This window comes from Mauremys mutica, chromosome 2 (genome assembly GCF_020497125.1).
Source record: "Mauremys mutica isolate MM-2020 ecotype Southern chromosome 2, ASM2049712v1, whole genome shotgun sequence".
NCBI lineage: Eukaryota > Metazoa > Chordata > Testudines > Geoemydidae > Mauremys > Mauremys mutica.
The window spans coordinates 101730345-101757874 of NC_059073.1; the positions used below are offsets into that span (position 1 = coordinate 101730345).

General features: G+C 41.5%; 1 long non-coding RNA gene across 1 annotated transcript; it reads right to left on the reverse strand.

The window, feature by feature from the left end:
- Positions 1-18769: 18769 nt before the first annotated feature.
- LOC123363001 lies at positions 18770-23427 on the reverse strand. Its single transcript, XR_006576672.1, has 3 exons — positions 23313-23427; positions 19781-19886; positions 18770-18852 (listed from the first exon to the last, which is right to left on the reverse strand). It is a non-coding gene; the product is annotated as an uncharacterized LOC123363001 (long non-coding RNA).
- Between the last annotated feature and the right edge of the window lie 4103 nt (positions 23428-27530).

The following is a 27530-nucleotide window of genomic DNA, read 5'->3' on the forward strand; positions in this document are numbered from 1 at the left end:
CCTGACCTGAAGAAATTTTGAAAATGGGATGCTGAAATAAAAATTAGGCAGCAACAAAACTTCAATGTTCAGCACATAACAAAAGCACTTCCTGAACTGAGGCCAGGGAACAAACTTTGGCTCAAAAGTCCCCAGACATGTACAATTGTTCAGAATGTGTCTTACATACTTGGAGTGCAGGCTCCAAGAGGACTTCTCTGGAGGAATCAGGTTCTTCTTCAATATTTCCCAACATAACCATGAAGTTCTGGAACCTGCGGGAACTCAGAGAAAGTGAGGCCACCTCCACAGGAAACTGCACACACAATCTCAACAGAAGCGAGAACACAGTCTGGAAGACTGGTCACACCCCATCAAAGACTTGATATTTAGAATACTGCTCAGTACTATTTCAATGTAATTAATAAGGAGATACAGTACTGTAGATAGTTTGAACGTTATTTTGAATTGCAGTGTGTATGTTCATTGATTTATAACGTGGTCTAATCTTTTATTATACAGAGAAAGAGATGTGGAGTGGTCAGAGTTCCTGGTCCTCCATTGTTACCAGAGAGGGCCAGGATGTGTTGCAGCAGGAAGCTTAAAATGTAGGAACTTCCTAATTAGAGAGTTTTCTAGTTGCTGCTTAAAGCAAGTCTCTTTGTGTTTATATTCTCTAATGATGTTACAGTGCGAAACCCATAACTGAATTACAACATTGTGGTGTACATTTGAGTATAAACTATTCCATATGTTCTCATTAGCTGAACAGCTGTGCAGCTAACTTTTACAATTAAACAATGTTAGCTGGTGCTTTAAAGATAGAGAATATGTTTAAAAAGATATAATGTGGGAGGAAGAACAACTTTGAAGATTCGGTATATATTGGTTCAATTCTGGATCCACTACAGACTTTCTATGTAATTTTGGTCAAGTTATTTAATCTATCAGTGACTTGGTCCCCTGTTTGAGATAATAATACTTCCTTTCTCCTAGCCTTTGTCTGTAAGGTATTTAGATTGCAAGCATTTTGAGGAAATGACTTTTTCTGATTATGTGTATGTACACACCTAGCACCACAGGGGGCCAGTGGGACATCTATGTGCTCCTGAAAAACAAATAATTATTATACAACATCGTCATACTTTCTCCAATGCTGCCCCTCATGCTTGTGAGGAGCGCCTATTAATATCAGCAAAGCTGTCTCCTTAAAACTCTCCTTTTCTTTGAGGCCTACAAAAATCTTGACAAAGGCTAAGCTGCTGGTGTGCTGAGGCTATTGCCCATCATGCCAGTACTCCCCAGTCTGCAGACATCTGTTGTCTCTTGCTTTATAGTTAGATTGTAAACTCCATGGAGAAGGGGCTGTCCTGTTGCTCTGTGTTTGTACAGCAACACCACCATGGGATCCAGGTCCATGACTAGGCTCCTGGGCATGATGGTAATATAAAAAATAAGAAATATGACACTATAGTACATATCCCTATCTCAGGTTCTTCCTCAAAAGACAAGTATAAAAAAATAAGATGAGCACCCTTTATATGTTCAATGGCTCTATATATTTTTCATTCTGCACAGAGGCCACTTTCTCTCTCAAAACTTCACTGCTTGGCTGTCAAAATATTGCATTCTACAGATCATAAGGAAGAATCCATCCAACCACTAAGGGGCTGCTGATCATAGATCTGGACAACCAATGGATACTAATTGGTGACACAACTAACCTCAAGAAAACATTTTTCTGACAAATTTTGGTATATCTCAGTATTGTTCTTCATTTAGTCAGGAGGCAGATAGACCAACGTCTACTTTGATTTGGATGCTCGTAGTATCATTTTGTTACATATGCAATGATGGATGAGGGGAAAGATGGCTTGAATTACAACTTTCTAATCAGTAGATGTTGATGTTGTTTATGATATTGAGAATACTCCAAGATTAAATTACACGGTTAGTGATTAACTTTTCATTCTGAACCAATTAAGTTTTCTTAATACACAGACAGAGTTTTAAGAGATTCATAAGCTTATGATACAAACATGTGAAGCAGGTTTTTCAGTTTGAAGTATTCTTCTATTTTTAAGTGGAAAAAATACAATTTAAAACACTGAAATAGACATTTATTGGGCTGATTGCTACAAGTTTTCCCTTCATTTGGTGAATGAAAAATCATCTCCCTATATTATAGAGCAGTAATTGTTACTTTTCCTCCCATTATTATCAGTCATAAATTCTGCCACAGCAGGAGACATAATAAAGTATTATTATCCTCCTAATTTTGAGTTGGTTATGCTTGTGCAGTCCTGAACATTGCTTACTGAAGAACAAAATGCACAGAATTGAACAGGTTTATTTTTATGTCAGATTTTGAAATAATTTCCAAAGTAAATAAATAATATTACATCAGTTCCAATATTTACCATATTTTCATTAAATTCTTCACTTGTCTTCTTACACAAAGATTAGCAATAACTACATTTTATCCTAACCCACAGAGCACTAATAATTAATCTATAACATTTCAAAGTATCACTCCACATCACTAACCTACACTATCTGCCTATTAAGAACTTTATTAAACTGCAGAAAAAGTGGGCTGCTGATTAGGCAGGTAATAGCAATTCCAAGGTGTTAAAAGTTATCATACAGTTTCAATGCAAATACACAGAATAGCGAAGCTGTGAGTATGTAAGAAATTTGCAAACACTGCTCTAGTCTATTTAGATTTCTTTATTTCTTTTCCATTAAATAGCAGGAACAAACTACCCCAGGATAACTGGAAGGTGTATGCCATATAGCACCTGTAATTATCATTATTTTTGCCTGATTTGAGAGACCAGTTCTAATTCAGGTATAACTGTGAATTACCAGGGATAGAGGTTTTACAGACATTTTAATCAATTAAAAATAAAACCCTCCAACAACCTATAATTATCATGGAGATTGTACCTAAATTTTCATCAGCAGCTACTCCGGGTTTTTCTCCCACTCTCTGGACTCAGCTGATTTTTAAATATGAGCCTGGTTCTCATTTGCACTAAGACCACTTTACACTATGATGGCAGTGTAAAAGGGTCCCCTTAAAGTGTGTGCAAATGTAACTTATGCACATTTTGGGTAGTCTACACTACGGGATTATTCCGAATTTGCATAAACCGGTTTTGTAAAACAGGTTTTATTAAATCGAGTGCGCGCGGCCACACTAAACACATTAAATCGGTGGTGTGCGTCCACGGTTCGAGGCTAGTGTCGATTTCTGGAGCGTTGCACTGTGGGTAGCTATTCCGTAGCTATCCCATAGTTCCCGCAGCCTCCCCCGCCCCTTGGAATTTCCGGGTTGAGATCCCAGTGCCTGATGTGGCAAAAATCATTGTCGCGGGTGGTTCTGGGTAAATGTCGTCAGACACTCCTTCCGCTGGGAAAGCAACGGCAGACAAGCCTTTTTTCCCTGGATTGCCCTGGCAGATGCCATAGCATGGCAATCATGGAGCCTGTTTAGCCTTTTGTGACTGTCACCGTATGTGTACTAGATGCCGCTCACAGAGGCGATTCAGCAGCGCTACACAGCAGCATGCTTTTGCTTTTGCATGATAGCAGAGATGGTTACCAGCCATATTGTACCATCTACCATACCATAAATTGGTAATAAGATGATCGTGGCTACCAGTCCTTTTGCACTGCACCATTTGCTGCTGTCATAAGTGCCCCTGGCTGAGATCAGCCAGGGGCGCAAAAGCCAAAATTGGGAATGACTCCCTGAGTCAATCCCTCCTTTTTGGTATCTAAAAATAGAATCAGTCCTGCCTAGAATATGGGCAAGTGTACTAGAGAACCACTGTATCAGAGAACCAGAGAGCACAGCTGCTCTGTGTCAGATCCTGCAGAAATTATGAGCTGTATGCTATTCACAGGGGGTGCTCCTGCAACAACCCCACCTGTTGATTCCGTTCTTCCCCCAGCCTTCCTGGGCTACCGTAGCATTGTCCCCCCACTTGTGTGATGAAGTAATAAAGAATGCAGGAATAAGACACAGTGACTTGTTAGTGAGATATGAGTGGAAGGCAGCCTCCAGCTGCTATGATAGTCCAGACAGGACAGTAAGGAGTGTGGAGGAGAGGAGCCCAGCATCCCTCTGCTAGTCCAGGGGCAATTGAATCTTTTCTTTACACATGAAGGGTGGGGGCTGATGGAGCTCAGCCCCCTGTTGCTATGATGACGATGGTTATCAGCCATACTGTACCATCTACCACGAAAAATTAGGACCAGGCGCCCTTGATTGACCTTACCGGTGCTAGTAAGCATGGTTACCAGTCCTTTTGCACTGCCCCATGTGCCAATAGGCTGATGATGAGGACGGATACCAGTCATATTGTACCATCAGCCACCCATGGGGAGCAAGGATGTTGGTGTTGAGTGCTGCACCATCGCGTCTATCTGCAGCATTCAGTAAAGATAGGGTGACATGTAAAAGAGTCAAGAGAGGATTGTTTTCCCTTTCACTTCTGGGGGTGGGTGGGGGGGTGCGTAAATTGCCTAGCTATGCCCTGACCCACCGCGGACACTGTTTTTGACCCTAGAAGCATTTGGAGCTCAGCCAAGAATGCAAATGCTTTTCAGAGACTGCAGGAACTGTGGGATAGCTTGAGTCCTCCAGTCCATGAGCGTCCATTTGATTCTTTGGCTTTCCGTTACGCTTGTCACACAGCAGTGCGCTGAGTCCCTGCTATGGCATCTGTCTGGAGATTTTTTAAAAATGATTTTGAATTTCGTCTTCTGTAACAGAGCGCTGATAGAACAGATTTGCCTGCCCTTACAGCGATCACGTCCGCATCGTCCATGCTGGAGCTCTTTCTTTCTTTTGATTTTTAACTGCATCACCACCCGTGCTGATCGGAGCTCCACGCTGGGCAAACAGGAAATATTCAAAAGTTCGCGGGGCTTTTCCTGTCTACCTGGCCACTGCATCCGAGTTCAGATTGCTGTCCAGAGCAGTCAGTGGTGCACTGTGGGATACCGCCCGGAGGCCAATACCATCGATCTGCGGCCACACTAACCCTACTCCGATATGGTAATACCGATATTAGCGCTACTCCTCTCGTTAGGGAGGAGTACAGAAACCGGTTTAAAGAGCCCTTTATACCGATATAAAGGGCCTCTTAGTGTGGACGGGTGTGGCGTTAAATTGGTTTTACGCTCCTAAAACCGGTTTAAACGCCTAGTGTAGACCAGGCCTTTGAGGTTCTTCTACACTCCAGAGTGCTGTAAAGGGGATTTAGTGTGTGCATGGGAAACAGAGCAAAATACAACACAATGCAAGTAAAAAAAAGTGAAATGATCAAGAGTTCAAAACTAGATTTAATTTCTTTCAGGTGTTTTGGTTGATTGGTTTGTTTGTTTGTTTATTTGTTTAAGGGAGGAGAGAGAGAGAGAGAGAGAGAGAGAGAGAGAGATGCTGCTCACTTATAAGATACCTAGCTGGAACATGTGTAAGAAAAACAGTCATCACTGGAACAGAATGAGAGATATCAGAAACAATTTGAAAGAACACTCATGTTTCAATTTCCTTTTCATGCTAAATTATATTAATATTTTCATATTTCTTATCCAGGCACATGGTGGGCTCAGCCTCTCCATCTTGATTGGCCACTTCTGCATTTCAGCTCTCAGATCAGCACTTACTGTATGATACTAACCAAAAGTTTATGGACCAGGGGATGGATCCTCAACTAGTGTAAATCAATCTTGCCCTTAACTACCAATAGAAGCAGCCAAATGTGGTCTTAGTCCCTCCTTACTTTGGCATCCATTTTCAAATTGGGCTCCTATCATGCCCTCTGACTTGTAAGCAATACAATATTACCTAATGAAATTAGTAATTTTTCTGAAGGTTGGTAAATATAGATTTAATTAATGGGCTGTCATATCAATGCTCTGGAATTAATATATCTGTAAACTACCATTATGTGAATAATTATATACAAGTTATGATGCACAGAGAAACTCCAATCCAGGGACCAACTCCTGCTCATTTTACTTACATCAAAAAAATTCCATTAATTTCAATGAAACTACTTGCATGACCAAAGTGAGCAGGATTTGGCACTGACTGGACAGATTTTAGATCTGCATGAAGCATTTCTTTGATTTATGTTACCACTCAATAGATATATGATCCATTTGTAAAAGCCAATGGCAAAGTTCTGATTTCCTGCTCACTGAGGATAACATTGCATTTTCTGTTCAGAATGTTTTGTTACTGGAGTCAATGCTGAATTGAACTTCATAGCTCACTTTCATCTGTGGCTCCTTTGATCACAGATTACTTACTGATGTAAAGATACCTGTCTTTCTTTACTGTTACATACTGTCATAATCCTAGATGCTGACCTTCCTGGGGCAATGGCCAGGCTTTGTTTTACTCATTTCTAAAGTACTGGTACAACAGAACGCACATTGGGACCTCTAGGTGCTACCACAACATAAAAAAAAAAAAATCATCCAAAGCCTTGAATGCAAATACCAAGGAATGGAAATAGTCTTCTTATTTGCTTTAGTATTAGTTCTGAGTTTTAAATAGGAGCCAAAAGACAAAGAAAGCAGTTCACAGAGATAGAGACGATCTATTAATATTATGTCTATCCATTCCTTCCTTACCTGGAACCAGGTCTGCAAGTGTCGTCTTTCAAAGACCTATGCAATGATTAAAGTACAACAACATCTCTCCTTTTCCCCCACTAAACCTAATCAGAACTGACTGACTGCTCCAGAACCGATATATTTTTTTGAATATAGACCATTTAAATAAAACATAATTTTAGTGCTTTTTAATGGAATTGACAAAAAAAGTTTAAATTATGGCAAAGGGCATGAGGAAAAAGTGGAACATGGAAGAAGATAAAGGTACAACCAAAGTCTGGAATTAAATTCAATCGTTTTTCAAAGCAGGCTCACTTCCCATGTTCACATTTTGACTCATTATCATGCAATGAATCATTATCATGCAATATTAATATAACACATGGCTTTTTTACTTGTTAGGCAATGCAGTATTATAAACTTTTAATTATGGAAAAAGGAAATTAGTATTAATGACTTCTTAATGTAAAATCCTTTAGTCAGAGAAGGAGCTTGTCATAAATGTTAATCAGTAATTTTTCAAAGCCCATGAGTCATTGAATCAGGAGTAAAATTGCACATAAATCCATCAGCCCCATGGCCCGTGTGTTTGTAGAAGTCTGTGAAAGACAAAGAACAAAATTTAAGTGTCCTAGGGTTCAATCCAGTCCCCACTGATGGTAATGACAAAAATGTCACTGACTTCTCTGGGAGCAGGATTGGACCTATTGTTTAAGAGGCTGGGAGAAGACAAGTTGAAATGAACTGATTACTGAGGGCCCAATTTTCAAACACATGCACAAAAAGTAATCCCACATTAATCCCAGGGTGCATAAAATAGGTACTTTCATGCCCAATTGGAGCATCCAAATGCAGAATTTATTAAGAATTAGTTGTTATTCTGTACTTAACAGAATCAGAGCACTGCACAAACATTAATTATTCCTTCATAGCATTCCTGTGAAGCAATGGAGGTAAGTAAATAGTGCTGGGACCAAACTGCAAGCTTCAGATCCAAATTTAGACCAACATTTTTGCATAAAAAATAAGTGTTCAGATCTGGGCTTCTAAGCCAGAGGCCTCGCTCTGCAACTATTTGCCATTTTATAGATAGGGAAAAAACACAGAGGATGTGATTTGCACCAAGTAAGTCAGTAGCAGAACCAGGAATCCTGGATTCTAGTCTGATGCTCAGTGCACTAGAGTAGAACATGCTAATCCCTACCCCACCACAATTAATTGTATTTAGATAAACCCTTTGAAAATTAGACTTTCAGTCTGCACTGTTTCTTTGTTATTATAATGTTGTTAACTATAAAATATATCTAGAAAATATCAATTAGAATTCCATTATTTCTGTGGTTTCCAATACTTACAATAATTACAAAGAAGATTGAAGGGTCTGTATTCATTTTGGCTGCTTTCTGGCTTCTGTGAACTCTTGCCATTCTTGCAATATTGCATCTGACTAAAGATGAACATTTGGCCATCTTTTAAACAGGGAGATTGCAAGCACAGGGATTGCAGCACATATTTGGACTTAATTTCTGAGTTCATATACTTCTAATTGTATTAGCAGCAAGACTGTTGTGAACGCACAGTACATTTTCCTGGTTGTCAGCACAGGCCAGAAGTGACAAATCACAAAATCTTACACTTATGGTCAAATATCCAAAGTGGCCTCAATCCTGCTTCTGAGCTGGCATGCATAATTTTAAGTATCCATGGTTTTGCACACCCTAAAACTAAGATCAGCACTTGTGAATCAGATAGGGAGATATTTGATTTGCACATACAAAGAGTAGTCACACAGCTAAGATTACTGGCACACAAACGTGGGTGTGCAGTTCGGGAAATAGATTGTCAGGATGCTTTTGAACTAAACTTTATGAAAACCACTTTTGCATCTACCTAATTTTAGTATCATCTCTGCTTTAAATCTACCTTTAATAAAGTCAAACGTCTTTGGGAGAACCTAGTCATTATTGATCCTATTACTTAACCTTTCTGTGTGACCACCTGATTGCATGTACTAGCATAAATATGGTATTTTTACCTATGAATCACAAGTAGAATTTTCATCTTACCATTCAATTATAGAAAAGTCATGGCTACAGCATGACTTGATTATATAAACGGTACTTTATTTCCAGGCATGACGACAGAGCTGGTGAAAAGGTTGTTAAAAATAGTTCTAAATGAGCCCCACTCTTCTGTATAAAGCAAGACAACAAAAATCAGAGAGATACAATGGAAAGAAATTGAGGCAATGAAAGTGGAGAGACATTTTAGAGAAGCCTAAAAATAGGGCTTGAGAAACTAAGAATGTTCTGAAGCTGAAATCCTTCATTTAAAGGATGAGCAAAGGGAAGGAAACAAAAAGGCTGGAAAAGTACAGACTGACACCAAGTTACATAGCAAAGTATTAAATCCATACACATTTCATTTAATGAAGAATTATTCTTTCAAAACTTGTATCATGAAAAGTTAAAGGAAAAAGAAGAGAAATGATAGAGACTAGAATTCCAAGGCCACATATACAGTGAAATCTATACAAGATAATCTTGTTAAGAAACCCCTTTAGTCAGAAACCAGCCCCAAATCTCTCTTAAAATTCCAACTGCAAATCTTTTTCACACATTAAAAGATCACCTATTTTAACCTAGCAGTTTCTACTGGTTTCCTGAGACAGGTTTCACTTTAATCACATTACCTTCAAAGCCACTTACTTCAAAACCCTTGGTGGTCAAAGCACAAAATAAAATAAAAACAAAACAATATTATTTGTTCAATTTCAAGAACAACAACGAAAAGTGAATCCAAAGAAGAACCTGTAATACATCTTCATACACTACGTAGAGAGTGTGTGTGTGTCAATATTTTCCTTTCAAAATACTATTCATTTGCACTACAGCACTTTCTGCGCAAAAATTAAAACGGTGCGGTATCTTGTAATGATGGCCAGATTTTTGCCTTGCTGGAACATTTAAAATGCAACATTCTGCTTTATTTAGGATTTTGTCTTGTATTTTGTGAAGGACGTTGTGAGAGAATGCATAAATTCTCATCTGGATCCAAGAATCCAGAAAATCCACTGTCAGCCCAAGAGTTGTTTCACTACAGAAGGCTGCCAACAAACATTTTTGACAGACATCTATCCCTCTGCCATGTGTGGTGGCTGCTGTTCATTTTAAAGAAATATAAATTCCTTTAGGATGAGGAAAAGTGCTCATTGAAGAGACTCTAGACAATGCCAGGCCATTATTTGACCAAAGAACATGGACTGCAAACAGAATAAGAAAATATCTGAAAGACAGAACCCCTGTTGAGAGACTTAGAGACTAAATGACAAATTATTTACCCCACTACTGTCCACATCTGAAGCTATGGAGCACATTCCTGAAGGACAATCTAGTGTGTGAAAGCTAGCACATGTGACGGGTTTGTGTACATACACCGTCACTGGGTACATACATGCATGACCCCATAACCATTCTATAGTAGAGTGTGGATGGGGCAAAGGGTGTATATGAGGTCACGGTTATCAATTGTCCTACAGGGCCATTCCTTCAATGCACAGATCCTTTTGCTGCCCAACCCTTAACCCAAGATATAAAGGTCCCTCCTTCACACCCACCCACCCACACACACACACTGCACTGAGCTCTTTCAGTTCTCTCTCTTTCAGTTTAGAGCTCAGTTCTCTCTGAACTGAGCTCTCTCAGTTCAGATTGTTGATTGTCAGCATCGACAGTCATGGAACATGTTTCAAGAGCTGCTGGTCTATGGAGCACACCCAGATGATGATCAACGTGTGGGCAGAGTACACCATCTTCCATGACTTTGCCTGCACCTGTAGGGGGAGATTTCCCAGAGGCTGTAGGAGGCTGGCATTCACTGGGCTCTAGCCCAGTGCCGGGAGCACATGAAGCACCTCAGGCTTTTGTACCAGAGGGTGAAGGACTCTAACAGTTACTCTGGGAGGGGACCTAGCACATGCTCTTGCTTCAATAAGCTGGCCCAGAAGCTCTCAAGGGCTGCAAGCATGAATTCAATTATGAACCCCTCCTCAACCCCACTGGCCTCATTGTATGGCAGGAGTAAAGAGTAGGCAAAGGAAATCCCAGAGATAGTCCCAAGATACCAAAACGAAGAGACGCATATGATTCTGCACCTCTACCCAGCAGATGCCATTGAGAAAGCCCCCTCTGAGAACCCTGACCCATGGCAGGAACTGGAATCCAAGGCTGGTTAGTTACAACACACCCCCACAGTCCTCAGAAATGTCCCCTCTTGCTCTGGTAGTACTGCCTGAAGTTGGTCCCTCAACACACCCCACCCATGCGCCATCTTGACATGGTCCCTAAGCAAGACATGGCTGGAAATCAATGCTTTTACCAAAATCCCAGGAGCCACTGTAAGAGTAAAGCATACAGCAGACGCTATAACAGAGTATTAATGAGTAGACCCTGTATCCATCTGTGTCCGTGCACATATTGGCCAGAAATAATCCTTGGACCATGACAACTAGGAGAAAAATGATTGGGGATGGGGGAGGGGGTGAAGGTTCTGAAAGTAACCAGGTGGGGGAAGAACAATTTTATGACATATATGCTTGCTTAAAGACCCAAAGCCACCCTTCTGCCCAACAAGCCTTTCCTCCCCCTTGTGAATGGGAGCCAAGTGGAAGCAGGGAGTGTTTTGTGGCTTGGCTGGATGTCTGGAAAGGGAAAGGGAATCATTTGGTTCTCAGAGGAAAAATCATAGCAACCCATTCTCCCTGTGACCATTTCATACATTTTGTAGTGTTCTCAGTCCCTGGTGTCTGGCCTCTCCCCGCACAAGCAATTCTACGGAAGCTGAGAGCTGCGGGTGTGGGTGAAGCATCCACCCCATCTGTGGCAGAAACACAACAGCGTGTCCCTTATCAGTAGAGAGGCGACTGGCTTGTGGTGTTAGTCCAAAAGTTCAGGGAAGAAAATACACTTGGGATGATGCTGTGTTTCCCTGGACACATGGGTCAGACTTTCTGGCAATGCAGGGACGATAAGAGGGTGGGTGGGCATTCTCTTCCATGGGTACTACATCTGCTTTCTTAGAATAAAGTCAATTTCCTCTTGAATTGTCACCCAATCCTCTAAGCATAGTTCAGCAAATGTTTGATGTAGTAGAAATTCAAGCTGGTTCTTCAGATTTAAGACAGGGCAAATGTGCTTGGTACAACCTTCTTAGCTCATCAAACCCTTCCACTCAGCAATATGTAGGTGAGTCACCATTATCAGACACCTCTCTCTGGCGTAAGTGGCCAGGTGTCCTCCACATGACTGGAAAGCCACTTCTCTTTTCCATTCCAGTACCTTCAAAATTGCTATGTTCTCCAAGTGATGACCAGCCTTTAAAGAACACAAAGGTGACCTGGTAATATTACCCTTGAAGAACTGAATCCCACCCCAAGCAGTCCATCTATGCATTGTAAACATCACATTTTAATATAACCATTACCATTTTTAACCTCAGCTCCTTCCTCGTCCGCTGCAGTAGTAGTATGAAGGAAAGAGGCTGTTCTAAAAATGTTCTAAAAAGTATCCATACTATGGCCTTTGGCAGCACAGTTGCATCACATGAAGGAATTTACCTTCCAAGGAAAAATGAACTATAATACTACTCTTGTTTTTGACTTGGCAGGACACTCTGATGTCAACAGGGAAAGCCTTCTGGTGGAAGGGCAGGAGTGGCACTGCAGAGGTAAAGGAAGAGGCCAAAGGACTGTGAAGGACCTGCTTGTTGTCATAGATAGAAAGAGTCAGAAGCAGTTTGACTTTCTTAGGGCAATGGAGGATTAGGGTCTTGGACAGGATGAGGTATTCCTGCAAATGGAGAGACAACACAGGAAATGAGAGCGCACACAAAAGAACAGGATCATATGTTCTTGTACCCCTTAGTCTAACTTGTGGCAGAACACTTTTCGGGCCTGCCTGCAACCATGGCTGCTTCTCCTGTATGGGATTAGGCACTACCACCTCCCACCTCCTCCTCCAGCAGCTGCCCAGGCTGCTGTTGCAGTAGTGAATCCCTGCTCCCCATGCTGGATGCCCAGCACCACTTCCTCTTCAGTCACCTGCAACCCCTCTCAGGAGAGCCCCCCAGAGCATTCAGAGGTGTGAACAGTGAGTGGGATCCAGTCCCTGTATTCCAGCCTGTGTTTGGTCCCCAAACCTCATGCAGGACACGTTCATGTTTGTCCCACCACACAATAGTCTGTGCCATTCCCCCTCGTCAGGGTGAGGGGAGTGGAAGGGCAAGGCACCACCACAGAAAGTAATGTTTTGCCCATTTCTGAAGGAATTTGGCTTTTTGTTGTTGTTCATTTGTTCTGTTCCGTACATCGAATATAAAGCTAGAACAGTTTGTATGTAAATAAAAGTTACTATTCATCTCACTTGTGTGTATACCCTGTTTTTGGAGTATGATCAACATGATACTTCCCAGAGGCTTGGATGGGGTAGCAGGATTCACAGTACAGGACTGTGTGACTTCTGTAGAAGTCTGGTGCCATAGAAATGCTGACAATTCCACCCCTCCCAAAACCCCTAGCTCCGCTCCCAGCCATGAATTTGTTATTTAAAAAACAACCAAACAAAACAAAGAAACAAAAAAGGATTCCTGGGTTCGTGGCAATGAAGTATGCTGTGAAATAACTGTTGCTGTCCAAAGCACCACAATGAAAAAAACAGAGGAGAACTTTACTGAAAAAGTCTTTATCTCTTTTTTAATAATTAAGTGAGACAACAGACAAAAGACACAAAACTAAACATCTTACACTGAGTGGTACTTTAACAATTCCCCCACTTCCACCTAACAGTTACCACTGACAACCATGAGAGTACTCATGCCATTGGAGCAACTGTGCACAACACCTGATAACAGCTGTGAGCTATGTCAGAAAGAATTGTGAGGAAGGAATGTGTTAATTGCCTCCTAAAACCTTAGGGACCAGTTTTTTAATTACTTTAACAATGCTTAAGTGATCCCCATAAACCAATGTGAAACAGAGCAGTTAATATGCAACAACATTGATCAGGGAAGGCATTAAAATGTGTTAACAGCCTCCACAGCACAAAACCATGGCCAGAGATATTAACCTTGAGGGTCCTCCTGCAGTTGTCTGCTTTCAATTAGTACATTAACTACAGAGAGAATCAAAGCCCATCAAGATGTTTCTCAATACTACTATGTGGCAATGCTCAATTGAGCTTTTCCAGCAGCACCATAGTATCACATCCCTCAGCACAGTCCCAAGTAGGGTGATCAGATAGCAAGTGTGAAAAATTGGGACAGGGGTGGGAGGTAATAGGTGCCTATATAAGAAAAAGCCCCAAATATCGGGACTGTCCCTAAAAAAGACAGGACATCTGGTCATCCTAGTCCCAAGCCACCTTCTGGCTCCCTACGTGATATAATTCAGCTTCCTGAGCATCATGAACTTTTCCCACGTGTCCAATATTTGTGCTCATGAACTGACCCCTGTGGTCCACTAAGCCTTGCAGAACCAGTGAATAGTAACCTTTGTGGTTCACATATTCAGTGAACCCTTTTGGTGGGCAACATATAGAGATGCATGTTCCATCAATGGTTCACCCACACACAGTTCTGAAACCTACCCTCTGAAATCCACTATAATTTCAGGGACTTGGGTTATGGCAACCACCTGTGAGTAGATGACAGTATTGTTAGCCTTGCAAACCTGCACAACTACTGCCCCAACCATTGATTTCCCAACCCCCAATTTGTTGGCAACTGACCAGTAGCTGTCAGGTGTTGCCAGCTTCCAAAGCACAATAGCCACCTGCTTCTGCACTAGGAGGGGTTTCCAAAATCAAGTGGTTTGGTGCTACAGTTGGTGCAAGCTGCTCACCCAATCCCTCAGAGGTGCACTTTCTCATTTTGATGTTCGGTAGCCACCGGTGTCATCCCTGGTTCAAATGTCCATTCAGTCTCAACCTCAATCCCCCACAACACACACCTTCTCCACACACATTAAAATGCACTGTCTGATTCATCTCTCCTGCCCCTTCATGTCTATCCTCCCCCCAAGACGATTCTTGTCCAGCACTAGATTAGAAAAGCAAGGGCTTACAGGAAAGTGTTACATGAGTCTCCAAGAGTGTTCTGGGCAGTGGTTGTTCACATTGTGTTTACCACCTAAATCTCCCAGAATAATGTGGTTGGTTTCTTCTCTCCCCATGTACAAGGGTTAGAAGAGACACTCTTGCTGATTCATGTTTGATTATCTCATAGGCCTAGTTATCTCAGTGTGTGACCTATGAAATACATTGCCCCTTCCATTTGTGGCCTCTTGTTTTGAAGTCACACCCTTCTACATTGAGCATTATGGATGTCACCAATCAGACACACTTAACCCTCTATTCAGTGTGTGTTACACATCCCCCTCGGTGCCCAGTCCACAGAGGATTCAGATAGGTTATAGTTCACAACTACAGGACTTGGTCCTTATTCAGCAAATTGCCTTGCAATGCAAGAGTCCTGTATAGATAAAAATAATAAAGTAATAACTAAAACCATGCAAAATTACTGCCATGATGTTCTTTGGCCAATGAAATAAATAACTCATGTGAGCTTGGACAATAACGTATCTAATATACAAAGAGAAAAAACTCTTGAATACATTCTGTACAAAAACAAGAGCTTTGGGGATTTTGATGTGGAAGCAGAAATCCACTTGTTTATAAGAGACTAAGGTGAACTCTATCATACAGACTGTTGCCTAAAGCAGCAAAACATGAAACTTGGTCTGTTTTCCCCTTTGTCTCCCTACAATCTCCCCTCTAGCCCTGAAGAACTCATGTGTATGTCTGCTTCTCAAACACAACATAAAACAGAGGATGTTATTTTTTCTTGAGACAAAATATACTTACACACAGCTTAACATTAGAGTGGTTTAGAAGTTTAGCTTACAAAACTAAGCAAATAGCATGCCAGCATTCTGTGGAATTCACTTTGAAGCAAAAGGCATGTTCAGGTATTTTAGCTGTGGTACATTAGTAGGATGTCACATCCCTGAAAGAATACACATCTGAGGGCAGCCGCAGAGATAAGCCTTGTACTGGAAGTTCATGGAAAAATTGTATAATTTGTGGATTTGGAAACATCTTCGTCAATCTCTCTCAATGCTGTGCGATTGTCTTAGTTAAAAGATTTGGGGTAAAATTTTAAAGTCACTAAATTATTTCAGAGCTTAAGTCCCATTTTCAAAGTGACTAAGGAACCTAAGAGCTTCTCTGCACTTAGAAGTTTTGCTGCTTTAACAATGCTGGCACAGCGAAAGCAGCAAAAGCCCCCTAGTGTGAATGAAGTTTACCAGTATAAAAGTGCATGATAAAGCTGAAATTGGGACTTAGCTCCTAAGTCACTCAGACACTTTTAAAAATTGTTACCCATTGACAATGGTTGACCTATTTCAAATATAAGTAAACTACTAATGCATTTTAATTTTTAGGCATTGCATACAGAATGCAATCTATTTTGAAAAGGGATATTAACATTTCTGTATATACCTTCTGAGCAGAGTCCAAGATACTCCCATGTTGTATAAAGTCAGCTCCCCTTACTCCCTCCTCTTAAAACAAGACCCCAAAAGTTTTATGTCGGGGGTCCTCTCCTCCCTTGCCGTACTTGTGTGTTATTTGGTTGCACTTGCCAACTTTAAAATGCCAACTTTGAAAAAGAACGTATTCATTTTAATTTTTTTTTTAAAGCATATTTCTCAGGGCCAAAATAATGAAACAGTAAATCACCGTGAGAGGGAAAGTTACTTGTGGCTCCTTTTGGAGTGAGCATCGGGATATTGAAAGGTGCTTTCTTCCACTAAAAGCTACTGATAGCCTAAAAATGTAAGAAATAGTTCTTTCCCCTCTCCCCTTTGCCTTTTCTTATGCCCTGAATTAATTAACACAGGAATCATTACTAATAATTTAGTGAAAGAGACAATATTCCACTACCTTATTTAGCCTGTTTTGACATGATGGAAATTTCTTCAGATTAGTTTGGTAAATGTAATCGAATCAGTAGTGAAAGAGTAAGAAAACGTAAAGAAGGTCAAAATGTGAACTCTGGTGTCAGGACAGCGATGGAATTACTGAAGGGAATGCGGAGTGGCTGTGGAAAGCCTAGATGAATTTGCTGATTAGTAACAGCTCAGAAGAAGCAAGCGTTTTGCTGAAATAAGGTATTACTTAATAATTCAGGGCTACTTCCTGCCCTCTGATGCACAGTGTGCAGGCAGATTCTTACCCCAGGCAGCAGGGTAGTATCCCTCCTGGTTTCAAGAGCGTTAAGAAATATGTTTAGTAATATACTTTCCCAAGCACCCAGGCCCCCCAAGGTCTAGGCTAGGCTAAAGGGCATGCCCAGCTCTCTATCTTGAGAAAGTATATATATATGTAGAACAAGAATAATACTCACAGATCTTATAAGCTATGTATATGGCAAATAAATAGGTTAGTGTTAATTTAAGTTGATGTTTCTGAAGTGCTACATAATGCTAAAAATTCACCAGAATGCACACAAAACCCTCTAGTAGCAGAGGGCCTTGTAACCCACAGATCTCCATTTTAGCTTGAAAATTGGGCCTTCCAGTACTTGCAGGCCCATTCAAGAATGCTAGCGTAGGCTCTGACCCTAGTGCACCTATGCAAGATAAGATTTGATATGCTCCTAGTATTCTTCAGCACTCCAGTTACCATACATGTGTTGATGCTCCAGTGTCCCATGGGATCATAATGAGTTGGCTTGGTGGTATTATCAAGACAACCTCCCTGGTATGTCATAGGTGGCAGTAGGTACTGGGGTAGTGGGGGCCACTCTAGTCAACCAATACCATTCTGCTCTCCCCAACGCCCAACCTTATCATCAGTGAATTGAGTTTTCCCCTTGCTTTGTACACACGGGGAACATGTAATGATACAATTTGTTGGTCCTGCTCCTTACTGGGCTCACAAACCCTGACATGGGGGCTATGAAATGGGGAAGTGGAACCCAGTTAGCCCTGTGTGTTTAACTTGAATATTTAAATAGCAAATATTTATTTAATCCTTTAAATAAACATATCTATAGTGCTGAACCTCTCTCTCTCTGTCTCTCTCTCTCTCTCATATATCTTAGGTTTTTGAGACTGTTTTGGATCAAATAAAAAATAGACAAAAACAAACAGACTTGATATGCCAACAACAGGTCAAAGGAGCAATACAAATTTCCCCTGAGTCAAGAGGTAGCAAAACATAGCCACCTGGTGTCACAGAGCTCATCTTGGAATCTAAATCTGAGGAAGGCAAAGTGCCACAAGAACAGCCTATCTGAAACCAAGGGTATTCTGAAATCTCATGAGATTTCCAAGGTGATTCCACATCAATGGAGCGTCTGAATTTTGATGCCTAGCAAATGTCCACCCCTTGAATCTGTTGCAGCTTGTTCATAATTTTTCAGTGTTCAGCTAGTTGAATACTGCCAGTATCGTTTTTTAAATTATAGCAAATCTTGGCACCCAGTGGGTTGAGCCAAACGCAGAAAAAGAGTTTCTGGACCCTGCAAAATAAACACCGACAATTCAGTAATTCTACTGGCTAGAGATGGACTTGACCCAAAACTAGAAATTCCCCTGGATCTCCGGAGTGCACAGAACCTGAAGCTGGATCTGGATCCAAACTGTATTACTTTTGAATATATTTGTAATAGGATGAACCTCCTGAGTTTTAACTCCCTTGACCTGTATAGAAAAGGAAGCTGAAATCTTTCTCAGCTCTGAATATTGCAGCTCTTTCCTATCTCTTTGAATCCTGTTGCATTCTCTCTGATGATGCAACTCATTGATGTTAAGCAAGATGTATAACAGGATGCAGACTAATAGGGAATAAAAGAAACAAACAGTTCATTATAGTGCTTCTTCATTTTTCCTTTTGTTATCCAGTCTTGCTGTATGACCAAAGGTATGCTAAATATATAAGAAATCCCTCTCTTCCACATAGGATTGCAGTATAAAAAAAATCAATAATAGAAGAATAAGGGATAGTGGATGCCTGTTATTGTGTGGATTACTTTAACATGTGCTTTAACTTCTCCATTTCTCCAAGTTTAGAATTCATTATTAGATCTATTGCCCCTTCTTCTTAGACCCAGGCCAATACCAATGTTATTCCTTTCCCCAGCAGTAGCAGATGTCCTGAGCCTTGCAAATTGGAGTCTCTTTGGAGGGAAAAAAAACAAAAAAAATCAGTGACATGGTATCTGGGCATATTCTAAGTGTAACTTGTTTTACTTATATATACACATCCATCCTGGAACAGAGGTAGCCAAGCAGCATGCAGGCAACCTCTTCTTTCAGGAATCTCTGCCCAACACCAATGCCCAATTCTCAGGGAGTAACTCTACCTTAAGAATTGATTCTAACCAGAGACAAAAGGCAGAGAGCCAACTCTTTCCTACCACTCACACAGCTCCTTCTCCAAAGACCCCTGTCTCTATGTACAACCTTGCAAAAACTAACAAAGCATGTCTCTCCAAGACTGAACACTTGCTCCCACACTGAGAAAGAAAAAAATTGGAAGACCAGTGCTAGCTGCTGATGCCTGCCACAACAGTACAATGACAAAGTTATCAAGTGATTCAAAAAGCTTTCTGTCTCCCTCTGTCAGGATAAATGACACTAAGAGGAAAAATTAAATACTTAAAAATCTTTGTTTCAACAATGTCTTAGGCACAATCCTGCAAGTTGTGTCATGCAGGGTGATTACTGCATCTGTGTGAAGCCCTACCAAAGTCAATTTGAAGGATTGGGGCCCTAGATCCTTCATATTGAAAGGTTACAAAATCCTAATTTACTATAGATCACCTTTACTTTTGCATTTTGCTCACCTACCATGATGTTGGAACATTTGAGTTTTCAACACTGCAGAGGAAATTTGAAATTTAAAAATCTGTTTAATTTTTTTTAAATGTATTGAAAATATTTCCTTTTCTTAGATTTTGTAAATGGATCAGGCCCTATCCCATATGAATGTTTCAAGGATATGCACCAAAGGTGAAATCTTGTCCCCCACTGAAGTTGATGACAAAATTCCAGTTGATTTCAATGAGCAGAGGATTTCACCAAAAGTTACTATGGGTTACTTACCATGGCAGTGTCCATTGACTCCTATGAATTAGATGTTTCAAGAACCCTAAGTAGATTCAGACTAAGTGCTGTGCCTTCTCGCATCCCACTTGTCTCTTGAGTAGATCTTGTCAAAGGGGAAAAAAGAAAGATAGAAAGAAATGAAATGATTTTTTTTCAGTTGGAAGAAGGGACAATTTTTGAAACAAACTCTTCCTTTTTCAGCCAGCTTTATTCTTGAGTGTTCACTACATGTTACAATGTGGGGTTCAAATCAGAGCCCATTATAGTCAATAAGAGTCCTTCCAGCAACATCATTGGGCTTTGGATCAAAACCATCTAAGGTTCTCTTTGCAACAATATCAGTCATTATCACCTGTTTCTATGATATTAAAGTGCTACATTTATAGATCTGTAAAACAAAGAAGGCAGAATTAACTGCTAGACTCGCATCTAACCACGAGTACCTTCCTGAGAGGTAATTCAAATAACCTTAATTTATTTACAGGAAGTCAGGGACATTCTTTTCAAATCTCCTTTTATTTTTTGTTTTGTTTTAATCAAAAGTGCATAATTAAAGCCTATTTGAAAAAAAAACATGGGCTTTTAGACAATATTGCACTTTCAATTGGCTGTGTTGCAAAAACATATTGATTTCACCATATGTTGTTGCTTCTTTCTAGTCTCTCAGCAACAGACATCAGCAATTGCACTAGCTGCTGACTGAACAAGTAATAACCACCTTGACAGCAGCTGAACTTCTGTCAGAGTGGTGTAGTAAAGAGAATTAGCAATTCCTTTCCATAGCTTCAGTAGAAATCTCCTCTCTGGAGAATCTCACATCTGTGCCACAGTATATTTGGACAGAAAAATAAACATCCAGTAAGAACAGATCTTTGCAATAACATATTGGCAACCAGACCTAAAAGAATGGTCTTTGTAGCAAATGTAACTTTATTAAATTAATGCCACAGCAGTATTAAATATTTATCAACTCATGTATAGATAAGAAAAAAATAAAATGCAGGGTTCCAAACAATGCTGTTAGATGTTAGATCTTTGCCACACAAATAAGCAACTGCCTGAAAGTTGTAAGTCTGTCTTCATCCTCTTTAAAACTTCTCTAACTCCAATCCAGTTCACTTCCTAGATTTCAGTTTGGCTGCCACCTGTTAAGCAAAATAACTTCCTGGAGCTGGCATGTGAAATCTAGATGGAAGAACAGCATAGAAATGATTGAATGCACCAAAAGACAAGTTGAGAAATGGTATCAAATGCTGGCTACTGGTTGGCTTAGTCTCTGCCAAAGGGCATTATTGATAGTGTAACAAACGATTAGCTGAATAAAGTGCAATTTTGTATGTCAACATCCTTTTTGTTGTGTGATTTTAACCCACTGATTTTTGGGACAGATTGGGTAGGATCTTGCAGCTTCTCTGGAGTTAAATGGAATAATTTGTAGTAGAGAGAGAACTCTGTGTGACAGGAGGAGAAATCATTGATGCCACATGCCTACCCCACCCCACTCCACCCAGAAAATACATGGAGGGATACATGGAGAACTATGCCCATGCCTGGATGATGGCAAAAGCATTATACACTCACATCAAAGGCCCAGCCCCTGGAGTCACATGTTTACATCAGACTCTCAGCTTTCATTTAAAAAAAAAAAAGTAAGACTCTAGCCCTCCCGACTGTGAATTAAAACCTGAAAATATAAACTGAGCATAAATGACGGAGTAACACCTGAGTCTGCAGCTTGAAACAATAGCTCTGCCTAGTGTGACCTGCCTTGCCCCATTCTTCTCAGTGATTGGTTACCTGCACCTATGAAGTTGTTTGGGGCCCCAGCAACACCACCCAACAAAGAACTCTGGGTTACAGGAGGAGGAAAGCACAGTGACTCATCCCATCTATCCGAGCAGATATACTCCTGCTACTGGACTAAGTGATGCAGGGGGAACTCCTGCTGCTGTACCTTATTTCCTTGGATTGGAGAGGCCCCCTGCTGCCATTCCAGGTGGAGGATAAGGAGTGAGTGTAAGGTACAGTGGATCTAGAACGTGGATTTGCAGAGTCCTGGGGTGGCAACTGCCTCCGTGCCATCAGCTAACAACTCTGGCAGCAGAAACACTCAACAAGTCATGAGCCTCAGGGACTCTCACACACCATAGGATGTACCACCCATGGAAGGCCTTATTGATAGGACACTCCTGATTGATCCAGACATTCTACTTAAACCTGGGGAGGACAGAGGAAATTTGTCTGTGTAACTAGTGTGGTAGACCCAGGCCATCTGGGAACAGCAGAGTACTAGAAGGCAGATATACTGGCCACTGGATAAGCAGTTTTCTGTTCTCTGAGTGACCAGAGCAGGGTCTGCTCCAGGCTAATGAGAACACCTGACTCCAATTAACCTGCTAAGAGTCAGGTGAGGCAGTTAAGCACCTCACTCTAATTAAGGCCCCTCTGATACTATAAAAGGGCTCACTCCAGTCAGGCCAAGGGGGAGCCAGAGGAGAGGAAATGCGTGCAAGTGAGGGAGTGAGTGAGTGAGTGAGTGAGTGAGGGAGCGAGGAACTGGGAGCAAGAGGTGTGCAAGAAGCTGAGAGTGAGTAGGCGTACTGCTGGAGGACTGAGCAGTACAAACATTATCAGACATCAGGAGGAAGGTCCGGTGGTGAGGACAAAGAAGGTGTTGGGAGGAGGCCATAGGGAAGTAGCCCAGGGAGTTGTAGCGGTCGCGCAACCGTACCAGGAGGCACTCTAGACAGCTGCAGTCCACGGGGCCCTGGGCTGGAGCCCGGAGTAGAGGGCGGGCCCGGGTTCCCCCCAAACCTCCCAACTCCTGATCAAACACAGGAGGAATTGACCTGGACTGTGGCTTCTACCAGAGGGGAAGATCTCTGGGCTGTTTCCTGACCCACATGGTGAATCTGTGAGGCGAGCAAATCCGCCAATAAGCACAGGACCCACCAAGGTAGAGGAGCAGCTTTGTCACACTAGGCAGAACTCCCTATAGCTGCTGCTACACAACCTGTTTCTTTGTGCTGCTCCTGATGCCTGGTTCAGGATTTTTGCTTTACCTCTGATACCCAGTTTCTGACTCAGGCTTGTACTCTGCTTCTGACTTCTGATTCCGGACCCTGGATCAACAAATGTCTCTGATTCCTGACATCCGGCCCAGGTTCTAGCCACTAGGACAGCCACCCATGACCAAGAGCTGATAGTGAGGCCATGATGGGGTGGTGGAGCCACAGAAATCTCCATGTCATGGTGTGTCTTGGTCCCTGGATTTCCTTAATGTAGCCCCAACTATGCCCCCTTTTTATAATTTCATAAATGCTTTTATTAAACAGTCTATAGGCTAAAAGGAAGGCCACCTCCAAAATCTTTTGCTGAACAAAAAAAAGTGCTTAAAACTATGCTTCAGATGCTGTTTTTAAACACATGGTTCTTTGCAAGTGAACATGGGACAAAAGCATTGCATACAACAGGCAAATAGAGAAGACACTATATCAGTTAAAAATAAACTAGCAATCTACCATCTTACCATTTTTTCTGGGATGAAAGCAGCTCAGCGCCATTACCATTTCACTGTATATCTCAGGCCTTTGATAACTTTTGCTCTGACATCATGTTTTCAAATGTGAATGCTCATCTGCTCAAAAGCAGAAGGGCACCACCACCTGAAGATAATAAAGATAAAAGTGAGCACTGGAATTTACAAGGGATAAAAAAGCTGTCATTACACTTCTTAAAAATTACATTTTCACCTGTTCTTCTAGTCTAAGCTCTAGTCTCAATCTTCCAGGCCCAAACATATGAAAAAACAAGAATAAGAAGCACACCAAAACAGCAGAAAATGAAACATGAAAAGGATTTGGAATTAATTGTGATAAAGTACCATATCCTATTTTACAGGATTTATCCTTCATGAAGTCAATAGCACAATACAAAACAGTAAGATAATGGGTTTTAATGGAATGGATCTAAGTTTAGGTTTAAATAAGTGACATTCCTCATTAGGTACAGTTGAGAGGTATACAGGGCTTAATCCTGGATTAATGAAGACAACCAGAGCAGGATCCAGCCTGTAGTATAGACTTAGAATCATAGAATATCAGGGTTGCAAGGGACCTCAGGAGGTCATCTAGTCCAACCCCCTACTCAAAGTAGGACCAATCCCCAGACAGATTTTTTGCCCCAGATCCCTAAATGGCCTCCTCAAGGATTGAACTCACAACCCTGGGTTTAGCAGGCCAATGCTCAAAACACTGAGCAGTGAACCTTCAACTAAGTACATGTGTGTGTCATTCGAAGAGCTTCACTGTCATTACCTTTCTTTTTTTGTTGGTTTTTAAGAACAAATTCCTCCCTCCTCCTCTGATATACTCAGCACCTATGCATCAAAAAAAAAACATACTTTGATATGCAATGCATCACATATGTACTTTGTAGATAGTGAAAAATATCCCTTCCAGGAGTTCATAAATGCAGTTCATTCTACACCAAATTCCCACATAAAAGTTAACTTTTTATTGAAGTGGGGTAAATGTTGGTGCCATACAACTGGACCTTCTGCTCAACATTCCCTTCAAATTCCCAAAATTTAAAAAAAAAAAAAAACGAGACCAGAAATGTTCAGTTAAGATCCCAGCATATCTTTCAACAGATCATCATCACTACACCTACAAACAAGCCGCAAACTTGAGAAACCAGGAAATGCAGTCAAAATAATGGGCTAATGAAGAAGAGGAGATTATGAGGGAACCACTGAATTGTACATATTGGACATAGATACAATGGTAATAGTTGTATAGATAGATAAGGTACTTTGATATTCTACATTTACCGTGACATCCTTAAAGAGGCAAAGTTAATGTTGCCTGGATTCAAAAGCAGAGCTGGGCAAATAATTGATTTTTCAGCTCACTGACTGTTCAGGGGAGGGATTTTGTTCAGGTCAATCAATCAAAATATAGCAAAAAATTCAGGAAATGTAAAAAGACTGTTTCGGGTTGAATAAAAGCCCAAATGGATTTCTCCAGGAGGTGGCTAGAGTGTGGCATTGCTGGGTTCAATTCCCCCTTCTGCCTTATGAGCAGCAAGAATTTGAACTTGGGTTCCCCACATTGCAGGAGAGTGGCCTAATCACTGGGCTATGGGATATTCTGCAGCAGGTCTTAGTCTCTCCCATTGATACTGTTCCATTTTATATAAATAATTAAATAGCTCTTGGAGCAGGGATTTCAACCTGGCAGTCCGAGGGGACTGTTCTAACTACTATGCCAGAGAAAGAGTCTCAGGGCTTGTCTATACGTAAAAGGCTGTTGCGGTACAGCTGCACCAATGCACCTGCACAGCTGTAGTGCTTCAGTGAAGATGCTACCTATGCCAACAGTAGGGCTTCTCCCATTGGCATAGGTACCCCACCTCCCCGAGAGGCAGCATCTATGTCAACAGAAGCCCCCCTGTGGACATTGAGCTGTGTACACTAGGAGTTAGGTCAGTTTAACTGTGTCCCCACAGACATAAGTTGCTAGTGTAGACCAGCCTAACTCTCTTTCCCTGGCCTACTCATTCATCATGGCAATTCAGTCATTCACACCATACTTTTTTACTGCTTCTCTTATTGTATAGAGCAGGGGTGGACAAACTATGGCCCGCAGAACACATCTGGCCCATCAGACCATTTAGTCCAGCCCTCAACTCCTGCCGGGGAGTGAGGTTGGGGGTTTGCCCTGCTCCACGCAGCTCCCAGAAAGCAACCGGCATGACCCCACCCTCCTGATCCTATGTAGTACACAGCGGCATGGCCAGATGGCTCTGCGCACTGCCCCATCTGCAGGTGCCACCCCTGCAGCTCCCATTGGCCATGGATCCCAGCCATTGGAAGCTGCAGGGATGGTGCCTGCGGACAGGGCAGCACGCGGAGCCGCCTTGCCGTGCCTCAGAGCCAGAGGGGGGACATGCTTCCAGGAGCTGCTTGTGGTAAGCACCACCCAGATCCTGCACCCCGATACCTCCCCCGTGCCCCAATCCCCTGCCCCATCCCTGATCCCCCTCCCACTCTCTGAACCCCTCGGTCCCAGCCTGGATCCCCACCCAGAGCCCTCATCCCCCCACCTCCCAAACCAGAGCCCCCTCCCACACCCCAAACTCCTCATTTCTGGCTCCACCCCAGAGCCCACACCCCCTCCCACACCCTACCCCGAATTTCGTGAGCATTCATAGCCCGCCATACAATTTCCATATTCCAATCTGGCCATCAGGCCAAAAAGTTTGCCCACTTGCCAACTAGGTTTAAAGATAATCTCTACATAATTAGAACCAATATCTTCAAAATTACACATAATAGCATTAGCAACTCTTGATTATAGCAAAGTATGTGCAAGTATGAAAGATCTTTTGCTTCCTTTTCTTTTTTATATTGCACCCTTTATAAATTTGTATGCTTTTCCAGCAAAATATTCAAGGCTTCACATTTTTGTGCTAATATATGTATGCACATTAATTCTACAGCAATAAACACTAGTCACCACAAAATGCAACATAAATCTGAATTTTTAATATATTTTAGAGTAGGTTAAGACATTGCATAATTTGATATATTTTTCTTTAATGCCTATTTTCATATTCACAGTCTTGAACTAAAACACATTCATATAGATTGCATAATTTCCACATCCTAAACAATTAATCTTTATTGAAAATAATTATTTTGGGTGTTGATTCATCATTTATGACTGAATATATTGAATCGTCTCCTTGCATTATCAGTGCATGTACAGTAAATTTATTAGGATGGAATCTGCTTCTCTCTCTAGCCAACTAGTAAAAAAGTTAAGCGGTGTTGTGGAAAAATTCACCCACCCATCATTTTGATCAAAGACTCAGCCTGAGGCCCATTTATTAAAGAACACACCAACATGTTGGGGGTAGCAGTTGTTGGAACTGCTCCCCCCCATATTAAGCACACAGCAGCTTTTAAAGCTTCAAACTGCAAACAAATTACACACAGTTAAGTAATAAGTGACAATATTAGGAATCAAATTACACACACTGGAGTAGTAGCAACCTTATTAGGAAAAATAGAGTTAGGGTCTTTTGGTACTTTCCAGCCATCCATTGCAACCTTGCCTAGGATAGGTGCAATGTGAGTAGAGGGCTTTTTGGTGGTTTTCAACACTGTTACAACCTTGCTTTTTATGGGGTGCTTATTACACAATTGTCCTTTTACGGGGTCCAGTTACACAATGGGGTAGTTAAACAAATGGGGTACAGGGTAGCATGGTTACACAAATGTAGTAGGGGGAGGTATGGTCTACGATTGATTCACACTTATAGGTTACCTTATTGCTTCACACAAGCGACTATTATAATTTAACAGCAGTAGGCACATATTGCAAATTGTTCCTGTTTTGGGGGCTTTTCATCACCCACTCTCTGCCCCCCCGCTTCCCTCATCCCAACCCCTGACCGCCTTTGTCAGGGAGCCCAATACTTAGCTTAGCTCAGGTTTTGGGCCTGCTAGCTGCAAGGCAGGCCCAGACCAAGTAAGCAAAAGCCTAGATCATCAGGGCTACCCTAATTTTCCACCACAACGGAAATCTATATTACTCTTCTCTCTTTCTTTGAAGTCTTTCTGAATGAAGGACCCAAGAGTAAAATTTTCAAAAGTGGATAAGTGACTTCAGAGCCTAAGTTCCATTTTTAAATGAGATTTGGGCACTTAACTGCCTAAATCTCATTGAAAGTCAATGGTGTT